Source organism: Panthera leo, chromosome B1, assembly GCF_018350215.1.
Source record: "Panthera leo isolate Ple1 chromosome B1, P.leo_Ple1_pat1.1, whole genome shotgun sequence".
In the NCBI taxonomy this organism is placed as follows: Eukaryota; Metazoa; Chordata; class Mammalia; order Carnivora; family Felidae; genus Panthera; species Panthera leo.
The window spans coordinates 156,231,318-156,256,707 of NC_056682.1; the positions used below are offsets into that span (position 1 = coordinate 156,231,318).

The window sequence follows — 25,390 nt, forward strand, 5'->3', positions numbered from 1 at the left end:
ACACAGAATCGGAAACAGGCTCCAGGCTCCGAGCCATCAGCCCAGAGCCTGACGCGGGGCTCGAACTCACGGACCGTGAGATCGTGACCTGGCTGAAGTCGGACGCTTAACCGACTGCGCCACCCAGGCGCCCCATATGATAGCATTTAAAAATGAAACAAAATACATTTAACAAAACGTGGGATACAAACATTGCTGGAGAAAACTAAAGAAACTTGAAAAATAAACAACATGTTAACATTTTTAAAATGTTTACAAATATGAAGGGAAGCACTTAAGGTAAAAGTAAGTATTAATGTGATATATGAAAATTATTTGAATGTCTGTATTAATTATTGACATTAATCATACTATCATATATTCTTATATTGTTTGACAAGGTCTAAGAACATGATCCAGCATTCTGAATCTCTCATATTTTATTATTCTGATATATTAGTAGACCACCTTATTAAAAATACTGCCAATTGGCTTGAGAAACAGTGTTGGCCCCAGAATTTTCTGGTAAGCAGATCTCAGGAACTAATTAATGACTGCATCTGCCTAAATGTTTTCGCACAATATTAGGCCTTCTTTAATTTCTTAGCAACCACTATAAAGAAAGGTCAAAGTCCTACTATAACAAACAAATATTCTCTAAAAATATAATTATTCATATACCAACGTAACGAGAAAAATATTTTCAATGACAAAATTGAAAGACATGCTAAATCAACAGTGCACAATGGGAGTGAATGGAAATTGTAAAAGTCTATTCATCAGATTTCTAGTGAGGAATTTGTTTTCTACATGGTGTGACAGGCTGCCTTTTCCTCCACTACACATATAAATATTAACATTTCAGTCTGCTTTGGTTACCATAACAAAATATCACAGACTAGGTGGCTTATACATCAGATTTATTTTCTTACGGTTCTGGAGCCTGGAAAGTTCAAGATCAAGGTCCAGCAGGAGGTTCAGCTAAGGGGTAAGTTCTCATATTGGCTTACAAATGGTCACCTTCTTGCTATGTCCTCACGTGGCTTTTCCTAGTTGAGAGACAGAGTGAGCTCTGTGGTATTCTCTTTTTTAACTACACTAATGCTATCTAATCAAAGTCTCAATCTTCTGATGTCATTTAACCTTAATTATCTCCCAAAGGCCCTATGTCTACATACAGTCATAGAGGGCTTGGAACTTCACCAAAGAAATTTTGAGGAGAATGAAAGTCAGTCCATAACAATCACACATTGCCCTTTTGGACTTGAGAACTGACTGCATCTCTCAGTTGTTTTTCCTCTCAAAAGTTAGGGCTGTCCATATCTAGCTAGCTTAGGAAATCGCTCTTAATTCTATCTCACACATGCTTTATTCCCATTTCTGCTAGTTTTTTTTTTTTTTTTTCCTACTGGTTTATACCTGGAGTCTATGTTTCTGCTTCATAATCTCATAATACCTGGTGTCCTAATTGTTAGCAAATTGGACTGTTTCCCTGGCTTATTTTTCATTTTAGTTTTAAATAATGCCTCTTGGAATACCCATTTAACAGTGATACACTGCAGGTTACTGGTAAAATCCAGATTACTCCAATAATCTACCAATGGTTTTAGAATACCTTACTTCAGTTCAGATCCAAGGCCTAGAAAACTCACAGGTCTGCCAAGGAGAATAAGAAAATAAAATGCTTGTGATTATTTAATCTCTCTCCAGTCTTCTCAACTACTTTCTCTCTCTTTCTTTTTTTTTTCCTTTGAACTCACATTTACACAGCCTGAGATTTCCCCATCTCTTAACCTGACTTGCTACTGTTCTGTCTTGCCCACTTGACAGCCCATGTTGAATTATTTCATTGTTCTACTTCCTCACTTGCTACTGACATTTTTTTTTTAACGTTTATTTATTTTTGAGACAGAGAGAGAGCATGAACGGGGGAGGGTCACAGAGAGAGGGAGACACAGAATCTGAAACAGGCTCCAGGCTCTGAGCTGTCAGCACAGAGCCCGATGCGGGGCTTGAACTCACGGACTGCAAGATCATGACCTGAGCCGAAGTCGGATGCTTAACCGACCAAGCCACCCAGGCGCCCCTGCTACTGACATTTCAAATCATCGCTAATTCAACTGCTGAAACTGCTCCTTCTGTGCTTAGTTCTTGATGTTAAACACAACGCATGAACATTATTTTTGTCTTTTTTCTTATAAGAGTTTACTGTTGATTGTTCTTCAAGTTCTTTTCTCTATTATTATTATTATTATTATTATTATTTTGATAGTCTCCTGTTTTCCTCTTACTTTTTATCTGTCCCTTTTCAGAATTCTTGATTGAATCATTGTCTCAACTATTAACTATCATTCCTTCATGTTCTGTTTTTTTAGTCTTCTGCTGTTCTTACTACATTGACTCTCCTCAGAAGGCTTCATCTACATACATTTCTTTAACTGTCATGTTTAAACTGATGGGATCAGGGGCGCCTGGGTGGCTCAGTCGGTTAAGCAGCCGACTTTGGCTCAGGTCATGATCTCGCGGTCCGTGAGTTCGAGCCCTGCTTCGGGCTCTGTGCTGACAGCTCAGAGCCTGGAGCCTGTTTCAGAGTCTGTGTCTCCCTCTCTCTGACCCTCCCCTGTTAATGCTCTGTCTCTCTCTGTCTCAAAAATAAATAAACATTAAAAAAAAAACTATTTAAAAAAAATAAACTGATGGGATCAGATCCATATATTAAATCTAACTCCTCACTGTACATCTTAATTTAGGCTAACCCACCATATTCACAACTGACTAAACCTGTCCGCAGATCCTTATCTCTTTCACCACCTATAATCATCATTTCAAGTGTAAGAAACAACATTAACCTAGTATTTGAAGTCAGACAGTCAGAGACAATGCTAGTCATGATTCCATCTCTTATGGTCTGAATGTTTGTGTCCTCTCACAATTCGTGTTGAAATCTTAACCCCCAAAGGTGATGGTATTAGTATATGGGGACTTCTGGAGTTGCTTTAGTCATAAGGATGACAACCTCATAAATAGGATTTTTTAAATAGGAGAGGCTCCAGAGATCTCTCTCACTGATTTCCTTATGTGAAGATACAAAAAGTGTGATCCATAAGAGATCTTTCACCTGGCACTCTGGTCTCTGATGTCCAGCCTCTGGAACTATGAAAAATACATTTCTGTTTTTTAAAAATTTCTTTGTCTGTGGTATTTTGTTACAAAAGCCCAAAAGGATTAAGACACTCTCCTTCAGCCCCTTCCAGTTGAATCAGTCACTAAGTTCTATCAATTCTACTTTTCACGTGAGTCAGTCAACTTTAGGTAATTCTTGGTGTCATTATCATGGAAGTTGTCCTAATTTCTAGTTTACTAACTCACTTTTCTGTTTCTGTTCTTGCCTACCTCCAATACTTTCTTTACTGTGTAGCTCAATTAATCTTTCCAATCTCATTTGTTTTATTTCTCTGATTAAAAACCATTTGTGATTCTAAGGGCTTTCAAATGAACTCTCCATGGTGTAACATCCAGAATGCCTATGGTCTGGTTCATACTGAGCCTACCAGTCTCAACTCTTACAATTGAGTTCTTACATTTTAAGCTCCTGTCATTCACTTGACATTTCTCCAACTGGATGATAGTCTCAGGTTTTCCAAACTTTTAAAATGTACTTCTGTTTGAAACACTCTCTAATACTTTTGTTTTTTAATATATTTCTACTAATCAGCTAAGACCCTTTTGAGTAATTCCATATCTTCCTCTATACCCAATCCTTCCCTATGTATTCAACCATCTTGGTTTGCGTATATCTTTCAACTAGCAATTACTATAATTGCTTCTTTACTCATTAATAAGAATGAAGATATATCTTGTTCATCTTTAAACCTCAATTCTTAGTACAGTGCTAGGGCAACATGGTTTGTCAGAGGCACAGATGTTAGCAAAACTCAGAACGTGAGCTCTAAACTTCCAATTGAATTCAGAAACTGAAATATGTCAGACTGAATATCTCCAATTCTACATTCTCTTCTAAATATGACTGTGAGACATCTTCCTTCATGTACTATGGTCTCTTCTCCCTCAATGTGTAACCTGCAGGGCTGGGTAGCCTCTGCCTTTCTTCCTGGAATGCTTATGCTTGGAACCTTAAACTGCCTTATACAAAGTCCAGTTACACTAAGAACATAACATTCTGTGAAAGCCACACCATATAGAGAGTCCATGTGTAGGTACTGAGGTCCATAGACTTCTAGTCTTCCCTGCTAGACAAGTAAACAAACAATCCATCAGGTGATTCTGGCTCCCAGCCATTGAGTCATTGCCAGTCTTTGGGTCTTCCTGCTATGGCATCAGACATTGTGAATCAGAAGCACGTAGTCCTCATGGTATCATTTCCGAATTCCGGACACATAGAAACTATGAGAATAATAAATGGTTGTTATTACCACCAAGTGGGAAGTGGTAGGTTCCATAATAATGGAAACTGGAACAAGAATTATGACCAATAAAAAGAAGGGGGTCAAAATTTTAAAAAGACACCAAATTATTATTCAAGACCCAAAAGGTGGGTCAAAAAGAACATATTGTATATACATTCACAACCTGAAAAATCAGGGATTATTGTAGAATAAGTAAGTACTGCTTTAATTTTCTTTCACATTTTCTTGCTATTTTCGAGGTATATTAATTTTGGTTAAGCATTGCCTTCCAGAGAAATGTTATGTTGAAATTAACAAAAAATTTTATCTGTAAATGATCTAATATATGTATCAAGATAATACATACTCAGAGGGTAACTTATACACTTACTGATTCTAGCCATAAAAGTCAACCTGACAAGCTGCAGAAGATTTTAACTGGTTAAATCAATCAATCAATCAATCAAAAGAAACACTCAAAGATTTGGGTTTTGTTCAATAGTTAAGATTTTTTTTCTCTTGAGTGTTGTCAAAATTCCCAATTTTGTTGGAAAACACAGTTCAATATGTCCTCTTATAGGGAGGAAAAAAAAATCCTGAATTTTGTCTTAATCTTTTTCAGTTCATTTTCCCATAAATGTATGGAGCAATTTTAATATCAATAAAAAATAAAATCAATCAATTTTTGTGTAAGTTGACAGTTTTGCTTAAACTCAGAAGTTATCTTGTTTGTCCAAACAGGAAGAAAAAATAATAACGAGTCATGTGAGTTTTTCAAGTGACTTGCAAATAAAAAAGAAAAATATTCTATCTTCTTTGATCTGTAACTTTACAGAGACATGATATTATTGCCTTTAATAATTTAATTTCATATCATTATATAATAACATAATTGTGTATGTAATAATAGGAATACTTAAATAGAAAAATTGGAAATTATTCACTGAAAAATATAAATTATATATGATAATTTCAAATAAGTATATCAAGACATTCCTCTGACCTTTAAATGAAAATTTCTTTGAAAATTTAAGCTTTGAAAAATAGTTTTAAGACAATGTACATTTATTTGAAATAAATATAAAGGAAAAATTTACTTATTATCCTTCCGTTTCAACAAATAAAATGTTTTTACTTTTATATTTATTTTTGGTCACAGTCTCTAAATATTCATCTATTCATCAATTATAAATAGCTGGAATTCTGGAAGTTATAACTTTTACTATGTTTAGTTATATTTATGGCATGCTATTGCTTTGTTAAATGTATCCATTCTTATATTTATAATTTAAAATTATTTCAAATGATACCATTTTCCGGACAAATTAGCCAAAATTAAATACAATTCACATACTATTGAATATTTAGGGCATTTTTCATTTTAATAATATGCTAAAACATTTTTATACATATGCTTTTTTACCATTCCTTTGAACGTTTTCTTAGAATGTTTTCTAGAAGTGACAACATGTGTGTCATACATGTGAAAATGCTTCGTGACCCTTGACACATGTTAATGTACTGCTCTTTAGAATGATTGCTCAAGGTCACTGACAAATTATGTGTTTCAAGATGACTGAAGCTTTGCGGGCATAGTATTTTTAAGGAATACTGTTAATTTTAAAATGTGTGAAATTAGATCTGTTCTTATTTAATTGAAAACACTTCTCATAATTTTTAAATCTTAGGACTCTAAGAGTTGACTTTTTATATATTCTTCATGTGTAATCTCAATGGTTCCATAAATCACATAGTTAAAATTCCTGGTTGTAGAGTTAATCAGAACCTTACCTGAACCCTACCTTTTACATGCAGTAGCTTGTAACGTATAAATTAATTGATCCCATTCAATTTCAGGTCTGTTATCTTTAAAATGAGGATAAAAATATTTACTGTTCCCTTAGTGTCAAAAAGACAGAATAGGATAAAATACATAAAACCCTGTACAATGCCTGAATAGAATATACTCAGGAAATATCACCTATTATTGTTATTATTATCATTTTTCCTTCGCAGACAATTTGGATTACAATATGTTCAAAAAATGAACATATATGGCTTGTGGTCACTGTAACTGTGTTAGCTAGTATGGTACTTGGCACCTAGTAAATCCTCTGTACATAATTGCTAAGTGACTAAAAAAGTGAATGCACACACATGATAAACACTAGCACTTCATGTATACTTGTTAAAGAACATTTTAATCAAGCTTATTTTTCAGATTAATTCCTCAATTTAATATGGTCTACATAGAAGTAAAATCGATACTTAAAAGCTATATTATGGAAATGATCTAATTCTCATTTTAATCTACATGATTAATCGAGACTTTATCAGGGATAAGCTTACTATTGAAGCTTTATTAAACACAGATTGTGTACAACTCTGTGAAAATCAGATTAGCATAAAAACTCCGTATCATAATTTGGACTTTATCCCTACAATCTTAAAATTAAATTTCTGCATAAAATATCCTGCAACAAAAATTAGAAGTTTTAAAAATCCGTAATTTCTAAGGAGAGCATGTATAATTTTATTATGTTAGCCTTTTATGGAAGATACTTTAACATTTATTGTTATCAAGAACTTTATTCAGAGCTGTTTTATTTGGAGTAGGCTTTGGATTCAGTCCAATCTATCTACAATTTCTATAAAAGCAGTGAAAATTACTACCATTGCAATTGCTTGATTGTAGTCCCATTATAATGGGATTAACATAAAATGTCTAGAGAAACATTTCAAAGTAATAAGTTTTACAGAGTAATACGATTTGTAGCTGTCGGTCACCAAAGAAATGCTATGCCAACCAGCAATATTACATTAGAATAGTGTTTTCTCATTTAGAGCTTAAGAAATTGTTAACTAAATACCCTCATCTTATCTCATTTTTAACCATTTGAGAGAAAGAAAAATGAATAAAGAGACGATGTTACAACTACAGGTCTTTATAAACCTTCATATTTAAAACAGAACAAGTTTTCATTAAAAACATTTTAAATGCATGCAAAAAAAGCTTCTTTTTTCTTTCTTTTTAAAAAAAATTATTTTGATAGAGAGAGAGAGAGAGAGCACACAAGACAGTAATCATGATTAGGGGAGGGGCAGAGAGAGAGAGGGAGAAACAGATTCCCAAGCAGGCTCTGTGCTATTAGCGCAGAGCCCGAGGCAGGGCTCGAACTCACGAACCGTGAGATCATGACCTGAGCCAAAATCAAGAGTCAGTCAGATGCTTAATGAACTGAGCCACCCAGGCATCCAAAAATTTCTTTTTTCTATAGGTAATACGTAAACTATTTTGTAAAATTTATTTAAATAAAGACCATTTAATGGCTAAGTGCAAGTCATACAAAAACGTATATAACCTAAAATTAATTTGGAAATAATTTGGAAAACAGTGCAATCATATATTTGTAGGATATTTTCTTCTAGGAATGTGTTGTTTTTTTCCTAAATTTTGAAGTGAAGATGTTTAAATTATGAGTACATGAGATGGAAAATTTTATGTTTAAGGTGTAAAGTCATTCGTGTCAAGGGGGAAAAGCACAGGAGAAAGGTAAGATTAGAAGAGAGAGAAGCAAGAACATTGGAAAGAGAAGTTTGGTTATGGGCTTTGGAAGGAAAATAGCACAGATCAGACCAAGAAGAACTGGCTTGAATTGTTTTTCCTTGTCTGCACTCTTTTATGTGAAGGAAGGAAAAAAAAAATGAGGTAAGTAATGTCTTAGAGTACATATTAACATAGCTCAGCTAGGGGCACCTGGGTGGCTCAGTCGATTGAGCGTCCAACTTTGGCTCAGGTCATGATCTCACAGTTTGTGGGTTCAAGCCCTGCATCAGGCTCTGTGCTGACCTCTTGCTCAGAACCTGGAGCCTGCTTCAGATTCTGTGTCTCCTTCTCTCTCTGCCGGTCCCCTGCTCACTCTTTGTCTCACTCTGCTTCTCAAAAATAAATAAATGTAAAAAAAAAAAAAAAGAAAAAAAAATTTTAAACATAGCTCAGCTAAAGGACTTGTGTAATTTGAGGATGGTCCCAGGAAAGTAGGTCAGATAACAGGAAGACACTAATGACTGATCTGGTGTAAGGGAGAAAATGAGACTAACCCAAGGCCTATTCAGAAGAGACATAACCAGTGCCAGAGAATTGCCTCTTGTCATTCTAGGTGGGAAAGGAGCATGAAGTTAGCTGTAGCTAAATCTCTTAGAAAATACAGAAAATTCTTAAAAACTGAAGCTAGGGTTATATAATTGGGTAAGAATAAGTTTTCTTACTTTGAAAACAATCTGAATACAGTGAGATCTGACAACACCTGGGAGTACAAGTTATTTAACTTGAAATAATTTTAATAATTGAAAAATAAAAAAGGAGTCTTATTTAAAATAGTATTGAAAACATAGTTTTGTATTAAAAAATATTAGAAAGAAATATCTATGAGGATTTGTGCATGAGGGGAGCAATATTTTCTAAGCACAAAAAACTCTGGGAGATATTGAAAAGAAAATTTTATATAAATAAATGTTACAAATGCAAATGATACATATCATTTTGTGATGAGATGACTTGGTACTTGATTTTTACTGATTATTAAAACACTTTGTAAATGTTTTTCAATTCATTTCTTTATAAAGAATTGAGATATCATTTAAATTAATAGGCCTCTGGGTGTTGTATGTAAGCCTATGTGACTATAAATTATATTCATAAAAAACAAAAAATGTACTATTAAAAATAAATAAAAATAAATTTATAGGTCTCTAACATTATACAATGTTAAATAAATAGCATCGTATATGTACTCTTCTTGCCAAAATGTTTAATCTAAATTCAGTGAAGCGCACATCTAATGTCTAATTTGGAGAAAATAATAGAGGATACAAAAGGAAGTTAAAGTTCAAAAGATTAACAGGTTAATATTTACGTCATGACAAAAAAAAAAAAAGAGAGAGAGAGAAAGAGGCTCATGATTAAAAGATACTAGGGGAGCCTGGGTGGCTCAGTTGGTGAAGTGCCCAACTGATTTCAGTTCAGGTCATGATCCCATGGTTCTTGAGTCTGAGCCCCATATGCAACTCCTCACGGACAGTGCGGAGCCTGAGATTCACTCTCTCCCTCCCTCTCTCTCTGCACCCCCCCCCCCCTTGCTTGTACTCACTCTCTGTCTCTCTCAAAATAAATAAACATTTTCAAAAAATAAAAATAAATAAAAGATACTGAAAAGACATAGCTAGCAAATATAATCCATCATTCTTAAATATATTCTGATTTAAACAAGTTATAAAAAAACATTTGAGGGACAATTGGTCAAATTAAATGTTTTCTGGGACTATTATAGCTAATTCCTTTATCAGTAATGGTATTATGTGAATTCATGGAAAATACTTCAAAATATAAAACTATCTCCTTAAAAACTTTGATCAGAAAGTAAGGAAATTATCCAATGAAAACTAAAGAAAAAATAAAACTCTGGAAAAGGGAGAAACTTCTAAATTTTTAATAGGTTTTCTCAGTCAAATACAATAAGGTTAGATATGGAAATGACAGAGATTGTCAGCACCCCCATTTAAACTTATAGCCTTACAGGTTTAGCCTGCTGTAGACAACTTCTGTGACATTTGTATCTTTGTCAATTATATTTCTTTAGAGGGGGGTGAATATCTCTTCCTGCGCATGAAGCTGACCAGAACTGCTACAGAATTAATAACTCCTGGAGCAGCCTTCAAAATAATGAAAATTAATGTTAATAGCACAGTTCCTTTGACCCTTAAGAGGAATAATGCTGGGGGTTTTATACCATTTCCCAAGTTTCCTATTAAGTTTCAGTGGCCCATTGAAGTAATTGGTTTAATAATACCCTTTACCTGTCTTCCTTTTTTTATATATTAATCTCCATTTCCCTGCAGGATTGCAGATGAGTCATTGTCTCTAGGTCTGAATCTGTGAAAACCCAGGAAAGATTTGATATCAGAACTGGCCCTAATAGCAAATTCTCAAGATAGGATTTTGGGTTGGATCCTGGGTTGGCCAGATGGCAAAGACTGCTGTGTTGCTGGTAAATGGGATGGTAAGAGTGTGTCAAGCCTGGCATATTGTAACATCACAATGACTATGACTGTCATCTATGGAGATTTGGAATATGATATACATAGAGAGAAAATGCATTGGCTTACCTAACGTCTCTAGAATTTGAGAGATATGGTGGCAATAGTAACGATAAGGTCTGAAGAATTGGTTGGTTTATACTGTTCAGTGCCATAAATGTCCTGAATAAAGGGAATGGCAAACTTAAGTCAGCCAACCTTCAACTCAGAAGCATGGTGAGAAAGCCTCAATGGGGCTTTCTATGGCAGCATTGAAAGAATTTTACTTACAAAACTGGAACTCACAGTGAACAGAAAATCAAACCCAAGATCTGATTGTGACAATATCAAGAAAAGGCTTAATTCACAGTTGCAGCATATCTCTGAGGGACTAAAATCAGGACACTGTCAAGGATAAAGTGGGGTCCTGGGACCTGGGGTTTGGGAGCATTTGCGTTCATGCACATGAATATTTCAAATGTTTGGATTCTTCTCAATCTCCTGGGCTAGTAGATTGCACACCCTCCTTTTTTGCAGAAGAGATAGCACTATCCCTATCCTGCAGACTGTGTAGAGCCTTACGTGAGTAGGGAGAATTCCTCAAGTGTTTTCTGTACTTCCTCTCAACATTTCTCGGTGAATAAGCAATAAAGAGTCAAAAAAAAAAGAAGCCAATCATAGAAGTACTCTGCCTGCTTTGGGAGGAAACAAACAAACAATTTTATATATATATATATATATATATATATATATATATATATATATATAAAACTCATGAAAAGAACCAAAGTACCTAACCCCTAAGTATGGCAGCAATTTTAAGAAAATATCCTGGAGTGAATCTTGGGGTTGCTGAAAGGAAGTTGGGGGTGGGTGGTGTGGTACAATATCAGGCTAGATAGGGGAGATTTCAATGATATGTCGTTACCTTCATGTGCATCAGGATTTATGCCATGTCAAGGATGTCTGAAGTCAATCTTAGTGTACTACTGGGATGTCGGTATGAAGTGTAGAAAAAATGATGGCCGACAGTAAATGAAGTTTTAAAGAATTGCCTTGGAAGAATGAGGAAGTAGTCAATGGACGCAGAGAAGTGGGCTCACTGGGATGGATTTGTTTCATCAGAGTAGAGAACCCACCAACTATGTTCTCCAAGAGGTTCCAGAAAACTCTTCCTTCACTAAACCAAAAGGTAAATATCGGTAATGTGGTCATTGTCATTACTGAGGAGGTCTGTGCTGGCTGACCACTACATATAATATCGTTGGTCTCCTCATCCCCAGAGGCAAGGTGGATATAATTCACAAAATCTGCAGCAAAACAACAATAGTGGCTTGGGCTACTGACCTCTATAGCTCTATGGTGATGGCTATAGTTTGCATACCTGAGTCACTTCTCAGATTTAACTCCTTGATGGAAGGGAAGTTTGGAACCCCTGAGGAAGGACTCTGCAATGCCAAAACATTTCTACACATTAGCAATTCTCTTACAGGGGACTCAAAATACCATCATATCGCCCCCACACAGCTAGAGTGGGAACATGTGGAGTCCAGAAGTAAAGTCCTGGCCAAGGTCTGTCTCAAAGTGGTTCATAGGAGTCCAAGGACCCACCTTATATTCCTTTACCTGATACTTAGGGGCAAAATGGGATTAAATATGCGTAACAGCTTTCAGAACCCTGGAATTTGTTGTTTAACCTATCCAAGAAGATCTATAATGGTGGAAAAGTACAAATGGAACATCCTGAAATTAGACCTTGGCCAAGAGAGGATTTAGAAGCAGCACATCTCAAGTAGAATGGCAGACATCTGTGCCTCAACTGAAGACTCAAAGTAGATAGCATGATGTTCCCCATAATTACATGCCTAAGTATTGATTATTATGATATTTTTTAGGTATATACATCTAGGAGTCATTTAATTGTTAATAAGCCCTCACAACTTGGTAGATGGAAAGTGAAAATTTAAATGGCTTTATATGCATATTTTACGTTACTGAAGAAAAGTGAGATTCCTATTTGCAGGCATTATTTTTAGCCACTGTTGAAGTGAAAATACACAATCTATGAATTCAAAACTTAAGTGCCATTTTTGAAGATGGAAAATATTTTTCCATTTGAATTTAAATATATAAAAAAGTCAAGCATACATTTGAAAATATCTTTGTAAGGAGTTACCCTAGAATAGAATGTAAAAATGATCAGTCTTTTCTTCTGAAGACCCAGAAATTTCTTATCTGTAGGTGACCTAAAAGCCAACTATTTTTATATGCAAGAGCCAGTGCAAATGACTAACAGAAGACCATTGTGTTGGGCTGTACTTTTACAACTGCATTTTAACTTCTTGCAGAGTTCTTAAAGAAAGTACTCTAATGTGCATTGCCCACATAGAGAAAAAATGCATACTTCTATTCTTAGATGAGTGTTTCATAAAAGCTCTTTATTATTTTTTTTTTCTTTCTTGGAACAGCTTGTGGTGGCTGTACTCCAAATCAATTATGGGTTTAATGGTCCACTCGGCTAAAATGTGTCATATGCCATTTTCAGAAGTTTCCCTTTGTTCCTTAAGATTCATTGATATTTAAAAAATATCTATTATAAAGAAAAACTTATACAATATGAGCAACAGTTTATGAGAAGGATAAATTTTTCCCATGTGGAGACATAGTTGGTTGCTTTGTGCTTACTTCCCTTTTTCTTTTCTAACAGAGCCCTGTTTGTCTCAGGTAACTATCACTCCATCACAGAGCCTTATGCATCAGAGGAAGCTGAGTCAATACCTGTTCTAGGTAAGGGCCAGCATTTTTATTTTATATTTATTTGAGGGTTCAATATTTAAAATTTTTTAATCTTTATTTATTTTTGAGAGACAGAGAGAGACAGACCATGAGCGGGGGAAGGGGCAGAGAGAGAAGGAGACACAGAATCTGAAGCAGACTCCAGGCTCTGAGCTGTCAGCACAGAGCCTGACATGAGGCTTGAACTTATGAAACGTGAGATCATGACCTGAGCCAAAGTCGGACACAACCAACTGAGCCACCCAGGCACCCCTGAGGGTTCAATATTTTAAAAGTATGTTCATTCATCTTCCAAGGCAAATTCTGCTTAGCGCTGCTTAAAAAAACAAACAAACAAATGTTTATTTATTTAATTTGAGAGAGAGAGAGAGAGCATAGGAGGGACAGAGAGAGGGAAAGAGAGAATCCTAAACAGGCTCTGTGCTGTCAGGGCAAGCCCAATGCAGGGTTCAATGCCACAAACTATGAGATTATGACCTGAGCCGAAATCAAGAGTCAGATGCTTAAATGACTGAGCCACCCAGGCACCCCTCTGCTTGGTTGGAGCTTCTGGGAATACTTTTCTTGTCTCTAGAGAAAATTACATGAAGAGATGGTCTCCCATCTGACCCTAGATGGTTAAACCTAGAAGAAGTGTAGCTATTTTGGAACAATCCTAAAGATGAAGTCAATACATAGGATGACAGAAAGGACATATGGAAAAGACAATCAACCTTAATCAAATTAAGTTTACCATATTTTCAACGTGTGTGATGCAATGTACCTTTTTCATTAAAAAAAAAGTAGTTTGCTCATAGCTAAAAGCATCCTACATGTCTAATAACTGCATGTTTCATACTATTTCTTATATTGTTCTTCTCTGTATTTCATATCTTCCAGGGGGTTGTGCATTCACTTCTAACTACACTAGTTTCTTATAATTATGACGTTGAACATCTTATGTCTGGACAAAACTCATGAAAAGGTCTTCAAAGGGTATAATATGATACCCACAACCCTATTTTGCCAAAGAAAACCCTGAATTTTGTTCATATTTTCTTACTCTGTCACATTCTTACAGCTATCTAATCTACTTAAAATTTTGATGTAATACATATTAATTACCAGCCATAAAAAGTAAGACAAGTGGACACTTACTCATCTCCTTTTCTCCATTCTGCTGCTGTTTAATTTGAACAATAACCACCACAGCAAACCAATTACGTATTATATACACATAATTATCTGAGTTCAGTAACTTTCAGTTCTGCCAGTTAAGTGTGGGTTTGAGTCCAGGCAATTCTTCTTACGGAAAGAATTCTCTAGTTAGAAAAGCCAGTGTGGCTGCTCAGTTCCATTATCTTGGGAGCTTCTTCTCTTTTACTCCTCCTTATCTGAAACTTCCTCTGTCATTTGTGAAAATGAACAAAGTCAGAGCGTTTGATCTTTTTGAAGGTTCTTCCATCCCTTTCCACTTGTCCTGACATCCTCACCACACTGACCCTCTGGTGACAAAGGAGAGCCTGGTTCAGCAAGCATACGTGATAGGTGATGTTATCCCACAGTAAAGGCTCACGAGGAGCGACAAGAAAGGAACTTTGAAGCACAGTACCAAAAGGTTCATTTCCTCAGGAAACATGCTCTTCAGAGCTTCTAGCACGAGACAGAATGAATCTGTGTTTTCAAGACAGAAAAAATCAACAGAAGGTAGATTAACATTTTCAGGTTACCTGTATAATTCATGCAGAGATTTTTTGGGGAGTAGTATGGATAAAGATGCTTTTTGCTATTGTCTCAGACCAAATTGATTAAAGAAGAGTGGTCAGAGGGAGTAAACATATGAAAGAAATTGCAGCCTACTAATTTGCATGTGATTTCACCTGAAATTCTGAAAGAATAATTGCTGAGCAACAGGGCCTACGTGTCCACCCATTTTTCCTTTCCAATTTTTCCTAAGGAACAGCAGAAGAAGATAATATGTGTACTCTCATTTGCAAATAGATGAAATGTTGGGGAACTTTGTGATAAATTTCTCAATAAAGCTAGTTGAAAGTTCCGTTTTTAACATCTGGCTCATTAGATACAAATGTACTATGTAATAGAATATAATTAGTGGATTATCCCACATAAGCCAATTAGATTTATTGCACTTAATATATATTGAAATGATTATAATTTATTTTCAAATTCCATCCTTAAGCTTGTGCCATAGAAAGACTTTTTAAAACGAAGTATGACAAATGTAATTTTCTGATGGATAAATATAAAACAATTTCTGTCCATATTCCTTGGTAGAATTTTTGTGGTAAATAGTAAAGATCTGTTTACTTATTTATAGTCATGTTTCTACTAAATTCATTAAGCAACTTCCCTTAATTAATACACTGTAGATATGAGAACTCCCTTAATTAAAAACATTGACATATCAGAAACTGTTATGAAATTATCTTGCATTTTTGTTGTCACAAAGTTAAACAACATAAATATTTTATTTCACTCATTTTTCTCAAAGTTTATAATATTTTGTGTATGATTAAGCATTTTTTATCAGTGATACTGCACCTTTTTATTTCTCTGTCTTTATCCCCCTAGGGATCCCATTTTTAAATGGTCCAGGGTTATAACAAGGAAGCCCTATCTGGGACATAGAAGGAAAATGACGTGAAGTAGTGGGTAGTTGTCTTTGTCAGCAGGTAAATGATTTTCTACATACCATGGGGAGATATTCTCAGGTACTGGACACATATCTACAAGTTAAAACCATTAACAATGGAGGAAAATTATTTGGGGGTGGTTGTGGCATGACAGGGATAGTTAAAAAAAGGAATAAAAATCTTCACATAAAGAGTTTTTGATCCATAAAATATCTCTACACAGAAAATAATTTAACGGAGGAATGTTCTTTTTTTTCTTAGAATAAAAAAAACAACTACTCCTAAATCCAAAGTCAGATATAAAACAAGATTTCCATGGTGAGAGCTTTAATTAAGACTTTAGGATTCAAATCCTTACTTTAGAATTTTCTGATAAAACCAAAGGTCATAGCCAATAGAATAAAACCTCACTAATTGATGAATTAATGATATGACTTCTCAGTGGTCTATTCAAGTTCATGAATTCACCTCTACATTACTGCCAAGATTTTTGATAATAAATACTGACTGCTGTAAAACTTACCTTATTGGGAACCCCATAAATTATAGATAGAAAATGTATTATAAGTAATTTAACTGAAATTCTAGCAAATATGCTTTTTGAGAGAGGTATTGTAATATATCCATTCCACACAGTATTTCAGTGTATGTCTAATTATCACTAAAATTATTATTTCTTTGTGTCTACTTAGAATATAGATTTTGATGCATTCATACTACGTTTTTATGTCAGCACTATGTTACTAATATATATTTAACCATATTTCTACCATGTTTTTGTGCTTTTCTTCTGTGATGCTGCTTGTTTTCCTATTCTATGTATCAGGTTACATACATGATGGTACCATTGGCATTGTGAAGAGAGAATTTGGGAGGTGGGGAACCTTCTTACACACTGCAGAACGGTTAGCAGCATCTCTGCTCTCTGCCCACTAGATGCCAATAACAACCCCATCAACCGTGACAAACAAAATGGTCTCTCCAGACAATGCAAATATCTTCTGCAGGGGAAGGGCCAAAATCGGCCTTGCTGAGAACCAGTGGTTACATACAGATTTTCTAATTTACCCTGATCCAGATACTTCCTTCTTTTCCCTACACTTATGGAACAAGTAACACAATTGGTGACACAGTCTATACCCCTAAAGCGTTTGGCTAAAATCCTTGGCTCTGAAGTGACAGGAGCAAGTGAAACGGAGGACGACTGTTATTTATTTACATGCCTTTGTTCTTACCATTAAACTCATTTTTTACTTATTTCAGACAAAGACATTAAATATCACAAAGCCTAATCGTGTAAGCTCCCATTGGGATAAAAGTCAAGTCAGTAATTAGTCACATCATTCACCAATACAGCTGAGAAACTCAAGAAAAGTGGAGAAAATTATTCTACCACGTCTAGAAAGCTCATAACCTTAGGCCTCAGTGCAAAGCTTACTTCAGGCACTGCATTCCATTGATTTCAATGAATTTAATCCCTACCGAGTATAAGGTTTCAGGCTTCATAAGTGCAATTCCATCTTTACAGGTGCTTCTCAGAATTAATTGCTATTTTATAGGTAATTACCATTTATATAATTAGATTAGGAGAGTTGGTAATTTAAAAGATGGCTGGAACTGAGGAGTGACATTATGAAGACTGACACTGCCATCATGCTTTCTAAATATTCTTAAACCTCTTGAAGGCATGGGAAAAAGAGGTGAAAAAAAGAAGTTATTAAAATTACAGTCTGGTTTCAAAGAGCCTCAACTTTAAGATAAAGGTCCAGGAAGCATTTTACTTTGTAATTTCCTGATATTTGAGTACCAGCATATGCTGGAACTGATTCTTTTCAAATAAATGTGTGCTCGATATCAGTATTGTGATTTTATTTCTCTGAGGAGTTAATTGATGGCCACTATATACAATAATAGATCCCTGTCTTTTATTGCTTGCGTGCTGGCTCCTGTCTAATGCAGCCTCCCTGTTGTCTCATCCACCTGTTCCTAAATTGACATCCAAATGCTCTTTTCCCTGGGGCTTCTTTTCAAAATATTTGCTTAGAAGAAAGGTGATGCCTACTCCCAGTTTTGACATTCTAATAATATCCTTACTGAGATCTGGGGCCATTACAATGTCCTTTTAGAGGTTATTGAGGTTGCTATACTATTACTTCCAGGAGTTTTCTGTTCATACGCCCACCTGGAGTATATAATGTGACAAGGTATTCGTTGACCTGAAGATTAATAAAGAATTTTAACATTTGTGTATAAGGTATACATGATTTATACTGTACTACTGATAACATATTTTAACAGAAAAATATGTGAAATTATACCAATTAAAATTTCAGAGTCCTTGTGCTTTTTCAAAGGATAGGTTATCTGTATAAATCTAGGGATATATAGGTAAAGTGCTGCATAAATAAATGAAAAGGGGACTATACTTGTTAAATTTTAATAAATGAGATACTCACCATTCTAATTAAACTGCTTAAGCTATGTTTGTGTCTAATGTGTACTGAATTTTGCACCTATTTCTTATCAAGCTGAACATATTTTTCTTTTTAAAAATTAAGACAGAAATAACACTGAAACAGCTCCATGGGCCTAGCAATATTTCACACTCACTCCAGAGAGATATGACTACGAATGTGAATATATATGTATTTGATGTTGTTTTAGCAAATATTTAAAGTACTATTTTAGCAATTTAATTCTTTTCTGTAGTCAGCCTCCTTTTAGAATATCAAACTTACCTTGCTCTGTATTTTTTTCGGCTAGCAACTTCATTCACAAGTAAGGACAGTTTCACGTGGAATTGACATGTAGAGCCAAATATGTAAGGAAGAAACAGGTGAAGGAAATAGGAAATTTCCCAAATGTGTTTGAGTATCATCCTCACTGATAAGCAGGTTGCCAGGAATCACTACCTTTCATTAATTATCTGGTTTAAAATGCATCTACTGAAAATAACTTTATTTTTTTTTTAATGTTTATTTATTTTTGAGAGAGAGACACACACAGAATGCAAGCAGGGGAGGGGCAGAGAGAAGGAGACGCAGAATCTCAGGCAGTCTCCAGTCTCTGAGCTGTCAGCACAGAGTCTGACACAGGGCTCAAACTCTCAAAAAGTTAGATCAAGACCTAAGCCACAGTCAGGCTCTTGACTGACTGAGCCACCCAAGCACCCCTACTAAAAACTTTAAACCACAAAGGTATAGGGGTGCCTGGGTGGTGCAGTAAGTTGAGCAACTGACTCTTGATTTTGGCTCAGGTTATGATCTCAGGGTTCATTAGTTCAAGTCCAGCATGGGGTTATGTGTTGACAGTGCAAAGCCTACTTGGGATTCTCTCTCTGTTCCTTCCCCACTTGTGCTCACTCTCTCTCTCTCTCTCTTTCTCTCTCAAAATAAAGAAATAAGCCTAAAAAATAAAAATTAAAGAAAATAAAACAAACAGGTGTAATTAAACAGGGCTATATATTAACTCACTAGTGTCCATTCTTGAATAAGCAGAAATAAATTATCAGATTATCGAGCTAATAATCTTCCCGAAGTTTGGGAGAGGGACATTTTAATGTTAATTTTAAATTGCTTGAAAATAGGAAAGGATAGGTACTGCAGTGGAATACCAAGGATAAATAGAAAGCAGAATGAGGTCTTTGTTGGTAGTTTTAATGAAAAGAAAGTCAATGTTGACTAAGCAAGATGATTTTTTATTTACTACCTGATATAGGACACAGTTCAATCTCCTTTGTATGGAATACCAGGCTCTCTATAACACCATTCTTTCTGGCTTTCCAGTGTAGAAGAGCACCAGGGAATCTACCTCTTAACCTTAGTTTTTACATCCTTCCCTCAACTTCAATTAAAAGGGAGTTAATTCCTGTGCTAGGAGTAAATATCTTCCCTTTATTATAGATTCTAATTAAATCTCCTTTGTTAATACTGCAGAATGAAGGAAATAACTGGGGATTTCACTATTTAGACAGGTGATTTAATATAATGTCAATTTTTAAAAATTATTACATTATATGTCTGCCTCTGGCTCAAGCTGTGACATAGCTGTATATGTTAGTATATACAAAAACATAATTTTTTACTCACATTTATCAAATTTTACTTATTTATTATTTCTCAGTTGTCATATTGCCTTCTTTGCCTTTCCCACATTTAAATAATCGGGTATTTTTACTCACTACCTAGGAAAATAATATAAAAGGAAAAAGAAGCTGAAAGATGAATCACTTTTAAGACTTTAATTTTCAAAAGTCTATATCCAGAAGGGAATAAAAAAGATATAAAACTTTTGAGAAGAAAAAATGAAGAGCAGGGATTCTGTTACTCCTGGCAACCAACCCCTCACATTCTCCTCCCACATATCCTCTAAGAGGATAAGATTCCCTGAGCAGAAACAGAATAGAGTGAAGCAAGTGGTATTGTTGGAGAAAGGGGCTCTGTGCCCTTTCTTTGGCCAAGTCCCAGGTATATAAATACATTAAGTGTATATATATATATATATATATATATATATATATATATGTATATATATGTGGCCCTTTTTTTGGCCAAATCCCAGGTATAGAATATATATACATATATTATTTTCAAGTATAAAGGAGACCTGTTTCTCATTTCCTATGGAGAGCCCTTGGGAGATAGTAGGAAAGCAACTATCAGAAAAGTATATGTGATATCTCTAGCCATATAAAACCTAAAAAATTTTCAGACTGTCCCAAAGCTTTGCCAGAATATCCCTTTAAAATAGTAATTTGGGGGGCACCTGGGTGGCTCAGTCAGTTAAGCGTCTGACTCTTGGCTTCAGATCAGGGCATGATCTCATGGTTCCTGGGTTCGAGCTTCACATCGGGCTCTGCACTGACAGCACGGAGCCTGCTTGGGATTGTCTTGTCTCCCTCTCTCTCTGCCTCGCTCCTGCTTGCTCTCTGTCTCAAAATAAAGAAACAAACATTGAAAAAATTAAAATAAAATGGTAATTTGCACATCAATAATGGAGAACCAATAAGACCAGTGTTCATCTCAGGAGATACTAGCATAGACAATGTTAATTGGACATTTATCTATTGAATCTCTATTAATGTGCCAGACATTTTTTATAGATAGTGAGGCACAGCAGTCATCAATTCACTCAAAATCTTTGCCTTTGCAGAAATTACATTCTAGTGATATCTGGGTGGCATTAAGAACCAGATATCCATTCCTCACTCCTCAGCATGATGTAAACCTTCCAGAACTTGAACTGAGACATCAGAGAAACAGAAGTTTGTGTACATGAACACAGAGAATGGATTATGATAAAAATGACACCACCCTTGGAGGAGTATGATAATTAAATCATTTTAGAACATCAAGATATCAGATTATCAAGTAATTCATTAAATACCTGAGTTTGTGCACTGAGGATTATACTTGCTCCTGATTATATACGATAACGGCTGTGCTAGAAAATGTGTAAATCAGACACTTCTGTTATACATTACTTTATGTTACTGATGTTGATGCGATAATTTATGGGTCACATTCAACAAACACAGTGGGCAATGTGGAAAGTAGAGTACATTCTTCCAATATTCATAAACTTCTTTACTCTTTCAAAAAATATATGTGAACCCCCAAAATTCATTCATGTTCAAAGTGAAAAGACCCAGCATTAGTTCTTCAGGATCCTCCACCCAAAAGTATTAAGTATGTATTGCAGTAAGGTATTTTAAAACACAATAACTTTTTCCCATATGCATCTTTAGCTCAGCATAATTTTATAATTTAGAAACATTACTGAAAAAGAATCCTAATTTGGTGGGATTGAATTTTATTTCCACCATAGAAACGGTATTAGTGATAGTCTTTATCAAGAGTCTTACTCAAAATGTAGTGTAGTGACAAATTACTCCTTTTAATTGAGATATAATTTATAGACCATAAAATTATCTCTTTCAATTGTATAAACCACTAATTTTTAGTGTATCTTACAGGTTATACAACTATCACCATTGTCTAATTCTAGAATATTTTATCACCACTACAAAAAGAAACTCCATAGTAAGTAGTAGTCACTTCCCATTCTTCCCTATGTTCATCCCCAGGAACCACTAATCTACTTTCTGTCCCAATGGATTTGTCTACTCTGGACATTTTATATAAATTGCATCATAATATATGTGGGTCTCTGTGACCAGCTTCTTTCACTTAGCATAATGTTTTCTAGATTCATCCCTGTTGTGGTGTGTATCAGTACTCCACTTCTTTTTATTGCATTAAGTGCTTTTATTCCATTGTATTACACCACGATTTAATGACCTATTCATCAGTTGATGAACATTTGCATTGTTTTCACTTTTTGGCTATTTTAAATAATGCTGCTGTACACATCCATATATAAGATTTTGTGGGCTGCATATGTTTTGAATTCTCTTGGGCATGTACCTAAAATTTCTGGGTCATATGACAACTCTATGTTTAACTTTTTTGAGAAACTGCCAAACTGTTTTCCATAGAAGCTACGCCGTTTTACATTTCTATCAGCAGTAGGTCAGAGTTTCAATTTCTGCACATGCTCCTCAACAATGTTGTTTTCCATTTATTTGATTGTAACCATCCTGGTGGGTGTAAAATAGTATCTCATAATTTTCATTTGCATTTTGCTGACAAGTAATGCTGTTGGGTATCTTTTTATGTGTTTATTGATCATTGGTATATCTTTCTTATAGAAATATCTATCTAAAGCCTTTGCCTATTTTTAAATTAGTTATTTGTCTTTTTATTGTTGAGATGCAAAAGGTATTTATGTATTTTGGAGGCTAGACTCTTATCAGATATAAACTTACATTTTCACTTTTTGATAGTGTGCTTTGATGCACAAAATATTTTGATTTCAATGAAATCCAATTTATTTATGTCGTTGTTATTGCTGATGCTTTTGTGTCATACCCAAGGAACCATTGACTAATGCAAGATCTCAAAGATTGATGAGTATTTTTTCTTCTAAGGGTTACATAATTTTAGCAGTTATTTGTAGTTTGTTTGTTTTAGCAATTTTGTGTTAATTTTTGTATATGGTGTGAGATAGGGACCCAAATTCATTCTATGGCATGTTGATATCCAGGTGTCTTGGAACCATTTGTTAAAAACACAGGGCTTATCCCCACTGAATGCTTTTGACACCTCTGGCAAAATCAATTGACTATGGGTTTATCTCTGAAATCTCAGTTCTATTCCACTGCTCTTTATATCTATCTTAATGGCAGTTTTATGTCATCTTGATTACTCTAGTTTTGTAGTAAGGATTGCAATTTGCAAGTGAGAGCCCTGTAACTTTGTTCTTTTGCAAGATTGTTTTTATTAGCCCAGATTCCTTGACTGTCCATATGAATTTTCTGGATCAGCTTTTCTAGTTCTGAAAAAAGAAAATTTATTGCATTTTTGATGGGAATTGCATTAAGTCTATAAATCAATTTTTGAATTATTGCTGTCTTAATAATAATACTCTTTCCAATCTGTAATCAAGATGTATTTCCATTGTTTAGGGTGTATTTTATTTATTTAATCAATGTTTTATTTCAGTTTCCACTCTATGGGTATTGCATTTATTGTATTAAAGTTATTCCTAAGTATTTTATTCTTTTGGATGCTAATGCAAATGGCATTTTCTTAATTTCATTTAAAAATTGTACACTGCTAGTGTAACAAAATGTGACTTTTTAAAATATTCAGCTTGTATCCTGCAATTTTGCTAAACTTTTTTATTAGTTCTAATAGATTTTTGTGTATTTGAGAAAGTTTCCAATATGTGACATAATGCCACCTGCAAATAGACATAGTTTTACTTCTTCCCTTTCACTCTTTTCTTTCCTAACAGTCCTACTTAGAACCTACAGGACATTGAAAAATAGCACATATGTAGGCAAGAATACTCAGTTTTGTCTTGTTCCTGATCATCAGGGTTTCCAGGAAATTCTTTTCCAATATTTTGAGTGTTTTTATCATGAAAGAGTGTTGGATTTTGTCAAATATTTTTTTATCTGTATTATGAGATGATCATGTCTTTTTTTTTCTCTTGATATTACTAATATGGCTATTTCAGTGATTCGTTTTCTTATACTGAACCAATCTTACATGGTAATATTGACTTTCAGAATAGTTTAGGATGTACTGTTCCCTTCTCTCTTCTTTCTTCAAAGTGTATAAAGGATTAAGATATTTCTTCATTAAGTGTTTGGTGGAATTCACCCTTAAAGTCATCTATCCCACTAATTTTTTAAACAAAATTATATATATTAAGATGTACTTTTTGTACTGTACATTTCTGAGTCATGAAATATGTAGAGTATCATGTACCCATAAGAATAGTTTCAATGTCCACATAAATTTCTTTTTATTCACTTGTTTAACTCTCTTCCCTCACTATCCCAGAACATCCAGAACACCAGTAACCAGTGATGTTTACTCTTTCTACACTTAGGCCTTTTCCAAAATCTCATATAAATCGTATGTTACCTTTTCAGACTGGCTTCCTTCCATGTAGCATTTAACCATATGCATTTAAAGTGCATCCAGGTCTTTGGGTAGCTTAATAGTTCATTTGTTTTTATCACTAAATATTATTTAATTATATGGATTCCCCCTGCTTTGTGTATCCATTCACTTTGACAGATATCTTGGCTTTTTCCACTTGTGATGATTTTGAATACAATTGCTCTAATTAATTATATGCAGGTTTTCCTGGTGGCATAAATTTTTACATAAGTTTTGTAAATATTTAGGAATGTGATTGCTTGATCCTCTGATAATGTTTAGCTTTTTTGTTCACTAAAGTGACGGTATTAGGCTTAATTCCCACTTTCAGTGAGAGTTCCTATTGCTTCAGGAATTCACCTGAATTCCTAACATTGTATTGTTAGATTTGCTGTTGTTGTTGTTGTTCTAATTTATTTTAGCCATTCTAGGGGCATCTGGGTGGCTCAGTCGGTTGGGCGTCCAACTTCAGCTCAGGTCATGATCTCGCTCAAGTTCCAGCCCCATAACTGGCTCTGTGTTAACAGTTCAGAGCCTGGAGCCTGCTTTAGATTCTGTGTCTCCCTCTCTCTCTGCCCCTTCCCCACTCGCTCGCTGTCTCTCTCTCTTTCTCTTTCTCTCTCTCTCTCAAAAATAGACATTAAAAATTATTTTAGCCATTCTAATATGTAGGCAGTGATATTTCATTGTGTTTTAGTTTGCATTTTCCTAATCACAAATACCATTAAATGCTTTTTTGATTTGCTTATTTGCCACTTTTCTATGATCATTTATATTCTCAGATCTTCTGGCCATTGCAATTTTTTCTTGTTTTCTTATTGTTGAATTTTAAGAGTTCTTGTATATTTTGGATATGTTCTTGGCTCTATTATTCATAAAACTGGGATAATAATTATAATCTTATCAAAGATTGGTTCAGAAAATGCATGTAAAGATTTAGTAAAGTCACTGCACATATTAAGTACCAGATAAATCTCTTTGACTGGGA

General features: G+C 34.7%; 1 long non-coding RNA gene across 1 annotated transcript; it reads right to left on the minus strand.

Moving 5' to 3' along the window:
• Positions 1-921: 921 nt before the first annotated feature.
• Positions 922-10,397, minus strand: LOC122217141. Its single transcript, XR_006201309.1, has 3 exons — positions 10,242-10,397; positions 4,175-4,383; positions 922-1,028 (listed from the first exon to the last, which is right to left on the minus strand). It is a non-coding gene; the product is annotated as an uncharacterized LOC122217141 (long non-coding RNA).
• Positions 10,398-25,390: the final 14,993 nt, after the last annotated feature.